At 48.3% G+C, this 5,465-nt stretch overlaps 1 protein-coding gene across 4 annotated transcripts in view; it reads left to right on the top strand.

Annotated features, from left to right (window-relative positions):
- The first annotated feature begins 5,235 nt into the window (after nt 1–5,235).
- The window catches only part of Aldh18a1 (aldehyde dehydrogenase 18 family member A1), a 51,385-nt gene continuing 51,155 nt past the window's right edge, over nt 5,236–5,465 (top strand). For 3 of the 4 annotated variants that reach the window (XM_023708840.1, XM_023708841.1, XM_023708838.1), the window contains exon 1: nt 5,336–5,413. The gene's annotated coding sequence lies outside the window, so the exon portion shown is untranslated. Of the gene's footprint in view, nt 5,414–5,465 lie in introns of all 4 variants that reach the window. The other variant, XM_023708839.1, reaches the window with a different exon arrangement.

The raw sequence follows: 5,465 nt of genomic DNA, 5'->3' as shown, positions 1-5,465 counted from the left end.
AAAATTTGAGTAGAATAGAATTTTAAAGTCATAAGAAAAGACGGGACAGGGCCAGCAAGATAACTCAGCAGACTAAAGCACCTACTTAGGCGACTGCTGGCACTATATGCCACGCCAGCCCCACCCCCAGAGCGGGCGGAGCCGGCCAGAGTCTGAGCACAATGGTGCAGACCTATAATCCCAGCACTGGGGAGGCTGAAAGCAGGAGGATCACCATGAGTCCCAGCTGCATAGGGAGACCCTGCAACAGCAGGTACATAATAAAACAAAAGAAAGTAAAGTAAAATAAAATATGAGATAAAGACACGGGTTGAAACATCTTATAATACTGGTACCTTCAGATAAGTCCTCAGACCTTTTTTCCCAGCTTAAAAAATGACAGACTGGGCTGGGAAGACAGCTCAGTGGTCTAAGTAACTTTCTGCCAGGCACAAGGACCTGAGTTCAATTCCTGGCACTGCATGCTGTGCTGGCCCAGAGCCCCAGCACACTGTGCTAGCCCAAAGCTGGGCATGGGGGTACATGCTTATAATCCCAGCGCTGGGGAGGCTGAGACAGGAGGATCACTATGAGTCTGAGCTGCGTAGTGAAACTCTGTACCAAATAAATAAATAATGGTTTTTTAAAAATTAAAAATAGGGGCTGGTGAGATGGCTCAGTGGTCTAAAGCACCTACTTGGAACAAGCTTGGCAAAGCACAGGGGCTCGTGTAGCATTTGTGACAGGCTTGAAGGAGATTTTGAAAAATAAGGAACTGAAGCTGCAAAAGAAGTAAAGATTAAAGGGGGAACAATCCCTTCTCTACACCCAGATACCTGTATGAGTTAACAGGGAACTACCTTTCTTTCTGTTGTCCTCTGCAGATGTTATCTTGCCCCAGGACCACTGTGGTCAACATTCCTGGCCCCCAGCCAGCTCTTACACAGCCCAATCCCCAACAGGGTTTCACTGAGTTGCCCAGGAAGAACTTGTCATTCTCCTACTTCAGTCTCTGGAGTCACCAGGATTACACACATGTGCCACTGCACCCACCCACCATTTCTGACCTGAGCCTTTGCAATAGTCTAACCAGCCTCCCAGCTTCTGCCTCTTTTCACTAATCACAAAAGTCTGCTAATATCATTCTAGTCCTTCACAAGATTTGATTCTCTGTCTTTGAGGATCTTGAAATTCAAAAATCTTCAGCATAATGTGTGTGCGCACACTCACGCACACACATACACACCTTCAACATCTGCAAAGTGGGCTCCCAGCCGGGCATTTCTCCTGTCACGTCCTGTCTCCACCCTTCTGCAGGGGACCATTATGCAACCCAGTCCCTCCTCCTCCTATGATCCTGCTCTCCTCTTTTAGGTGAACTTTACTCATCTCTGAAGCAAAGTTTAAATGACAGCTTTTAAAAAAACCTACCCTTGAATCTCTGCGGATCCCCTTCTTCTCTAGTGGTTATTCTATTTTATTGTAAAGATTTGCATGTTTATTTTTTAATTTATGTATTTTGTACAGGGTTTGACTATGCAGCTTGGATTCATAATGATCCTCTTCTTTTCAGCCTCCCCAGCGCTGGTGGCTTGTGTCACCACACCCAGACTCCATTGCTGGTTCAGAGTGCCCAGGGGCAGGCCCAGGGCTGGCGCAGGATGTGATACAGGGGATGGAACCCTGGTCCCTGCACTTGCCTAAACAGGCAATTATTCTGCTGAGCTATCTCGCCATCTGATTTGCTGATGTATTTTCTCTCCCATAAGAACAGTGAACTTAGGGTCTGGGGAGATGGCTCAGTAGAATAAGCGCTTGCCTGACAAGCGCCAGGGGCTGAGTTCAATCCCCAGTTCCAAAAAAAAAAAAAAAATTGGGGGGCTGGAGAGATGGCTCAGTGGTCTAAAGCACCTACTTGAAACAAGCTTGGCAAAGCACAGGGACCGCGGTTCGATCCCCCAGCACCACATGCCAGCCAGCCCCGCCCCCTAGTGGGCTGAGCTGGCCACACACACACACACACAATAAATAAATGTAATAAATAAATAATTTATAAAAAAAAAAGAACAGTGAACTTGAGATAGAGAAAGTAAAGACAGGTTTAAAAAAAAAAAAAAGGACACAAGGAAAACTATAATTTTGAAATTGCACCTTTAGCGGGATATGGTGGTGCATACCTGAAATCTTAGCACTCTGGGAGGCCAAAACACAAAAAAAACCCCAAAAGTTCCAGTCTCTCCTAGGGAACCTGGTGAAACCCTGTTTCCAAAGAACAAATGTAGAAGGTGATGGGGATGTTACTTTGTGCAAAGACCTAGATTCAATCCCAGTACCACAAATACATACATACATAGGTACATAGGTACATAGGTACATACATACATAGGTACACACATACATAGTCCTCTCAAGAAAAACTTAAACTCCAGAATGTGAAGTTACCTAGCTCACCAAATGGGGGATCAGACAATAGGAATAACATCCTACACCACCCTTCTTGAAGACACCTCTACGACCACATAAAAACGCCAAGCTCCAGGCCACAATCAGCTCACTTTGAGTCGTGTGTTTGTTTTGGTACTGGGGATTGAAGTCAATTCCTTAACGCTGAGTTCTCTGAGTCAGGGTCTTGGAAAGCAGTTGTTACGTTCCCCACACTGGGCTTGAATCTGCTTTAACCTCCAGAGTGGTGGATCCGAGTGTGGGCCACTCTATATGGCTCCTAATAAACCCTTCTAAGGTCTCTCACTGACTTGTCCTATAACTCTTTGTAACATACCTGAAATTCCTGTCTCCTGTTTGAGGGACCACTTACCCCACCCAGTGAGTGAGAAGCTCAGCTAATGCACAGGCAATCTCTCCTTCCCCCACACTTACAGAGTGACTGCACAGTCGGCAGCTGCTAGTCCACTGGGTGCATTTGTAGCATAATACTGAAGACTGGATACTTTACATGGATCAGAAGTTGATTTCTCACAGTTCTAAGTGGTAGGAATTTCCAGGTCAAGGATTTGGCATCTTACTTGGTCCTCCCACGACGGAAGTGGAATAAGCCGGGGGTCCAGAGACATAGGAGGATAATATAACTTCCAACCTGGGAGATTTCAGATACACCGAGTTTTTGTTCCCCAAAATCAAAGAATTGCTTCTAAGGAACAATGGAGCTTAAGAATAGAAAATATTTATTGAGCATGATAGCTCCTGACAGACAGAAGACCCAAAAGTGGTGTCATCAGTAAGCCCACTTCTCAAAGACAGTTTTATAAAGCAAATCACAAGGCAGGTACAAGAACCGCCACTTAGGTCATTCTGATCCTGTGGAGAAGAAGGTCACAGAACAAGTGTACATGGAAAGAACAAGGACCTTTTTTAGGAAGGGTTGGATCCAGAGGCCTTGGTCACACACCGGGGTGAGTGACATCTATCTAGACTTTATTGAACCAGGTGATACCACTTACAGTATAATCTTCAGGTCATTGCTTATGCCCTGGGGAGGCGTGGAGGCCTGGTCATTCCGCCTTTATCTTGGCGCCTGGCCTTTAACAGATGCGCCTCCAGCCACAGTTATAGTGTGCTCTCGTTGTCTGCGCTGGGTCCCTTGAGGACCTAGCCCTGTCTGACTACCTGCATTTCTAACTAACTTAGCTGTCTCGATACTAGCATGGATGAAGGGTACAAGAGGGCAAACCCACTCCAGCAAACCCTTTTTGTAATGCCATTAATCCATTCGTGAGTTCAGATCTCTCCCTGTTAGGTATGAACTTACACAATCAACCAGCCCAGGCATTCCGATGCGAGTAGAAGATTTACTGGGGGCATCAAGCAGGCTGGCTGTCTAGCGGACCAAGGCAGCAGTGAATAAAGGGGGAACAGGAAACTTTATAGGACCTTTTAGGGAGGGTGATCGTGGGCTGGAACAGCTGAGGGATATACGTGTCTTCTTGAAGATGTCCATTATGATGGATGACCTGGACCTGGGAGACAGCTCAGTTGAATAAGCGCTTGCCTGGCAAGTGCAAAGGCCTGAGTTCAAAGTTGGGTGACCTAAGATATTTTGCCTAAAAACATTCTTTGAATCTTCTGAATCTCTTCTTCTTTTCCTTCTCCTTCTCCCTTCTTCTTTTCTTTGTGGTTCTGGGAAATCAAACTCAAACTCAAGGAGGCTCTACCAGCAAGCTACGTTCCCAGCTCCTTACTTACGTATAATGAACCCAGAACCTTCTCCCTGAGCTACATTCCCCAGCCCTTTTCATTATTTTATTTTGAAACAGGGTCTCACTCACTAAGTCATTAAGTTGTCTAGACTCAGCCTGAGTCTGTGATCCTCTACCCACCATGTCCCACGCCCCGTTTTTCATTTGAGACAAGGTCTCTTGTTTCTTCGTTTTAAAGCCAGCCTGTGGCCCTTTACCTTATCAACTTGGCCAATTTATGGGCTTATATTGCCATTAGGGGATGTGGTGTAGTGGGACTGGGAGAAACCAGCCTATGGAACAAAGCTGCTACATACACGAATGACCTAAGGTAACTTCTGTCCTGAAGGTGCACTATTCTTTAAAAAAAAAAAAAAAAAAAAAAAAAAAAAAAAAAAAAAAAAAAAAAAAAAAAAAAAAAAAAAAAAATTAAAATTACGGTTTTCCTTGTCTCCTTTCTATAGTTTTTTCTTTCCTACCTCACAATCAAGTATTGTTCCCATCCCAAACTACATGTTCAGGCGAGAACATGCCCTCCGAGAAAAACACAGTAAGCAGTCAAGGGAAGAAAATCCGCCAGTGTATGCACTCTTTCAAAATGCAGGGGCTGGGGAGATGGCTCAGTGGAATAAGCACTTCCCTGGCAAGCGTAAGAGCCTGAGTTCAATCCCCAGTTCTGCAAAACAAAACAAAACCAAAAACAAAACAAAAACAAAATGCAACACTCTAACACCTCCCCGCGCCGCCACAGCCGGCCGAGGCGTTGGCACGGACCTCCAGGTGCGCACTGGCGAATCCGACCGCAGCGTGCAGATTTTCCCACTTAAACGGGCAGGGTCTGCGGGGCGGGGAGAGGGGCGGTGCCGTAAACGGATGCCACCCTCGCCGAGGCGCGCCCCCGACATAAAGGACCCGCGCCGGGGACACCTCCGGGACTCCGCCCGCCCAGCCGCGCCTCCGCCCCTGGAGGGCTCGCCGGGCGGCCCCGGGCGCGCCAGCACTCCCCTCCCCCCGCGGCGCCGCGAGCTGCAGCGAGACCGCCACGTGGAGCGTGGGCGGGATTCCCGGAGGCGCCTACGCCCGCGTCGCAGCGCAGCCCGCGGCCCAGCGGCCGCCCCACGTCGACAGCGTAGGCCCCGGCGCCCGGGTTTACGCCAGCGCCGCTGACGTGACGCTCTTGGGGTACGTAGAGGGAAGAACGGGGAGGCCGGGCGGGCGCCTGGAGCAGCGCGGCCACGCAGGTACGCCGGGCGGGGTGCGACGGGCCGTGGGCGCGCCCGAGCAGGTGCCGCC

Source organism: Octodon degus, unplaced genomic scaffold (genome assembly GCF_000260255.1).
Source record: "Octodon degus isolate 3935 unplaced genomic scaffold, OctDeg1.0 scaffold00010, whole genome shotgun sequence".
NCBI lineage: Eukaryota > Metazoa > Chordata > Mammalia > Rodentia > Octodontidae > Octodon > Octodon degus.
This window is presented reverse-complemented; position numbering and strand designations above follow the sequence as displayed.